A 264-nucleotide genomic window follows, 5' to 3' on the forward strand; every position below is an offset into this window, starting at 1 on the left:
CTTGTTCACACCACTTCCAGTGCGTTCCAGCACGCATAGCTGCTGGAATGCACTGAATCGCATCCCGGCAGGCTGCCTGCGTTCTGGGGTGGGAGGAGACGTGGTGGTACACATTTTTTTAAATCACACTGGACAAGAACGCAGGCATTGATATGCCACGCATTCTGATGTGGGTGATTGCACTGTGAGCAGGGGGCGTGGCAGCGGTGCCATTGACTTGGGCAAGCAGGGCTAAATGTACAGCTTGTTTTGTATGTTTACCTA

The sequence above is a fragment of the Nanorana parkeri genome, unplaced genomic scaffold, assembly GCF_000935625.1.
Source record: "Nanorana parkeri isolate BGI_ZX_2015 unplaced genomic scaffold, ASM93562v1 scaffold474, whole genome shotgun sequence".
NCBI lineage: Eukaryota > Metazoa > Chordata > Amphibia > Anura > Dicroglossidae > Nanorana > Nanorana parkeri.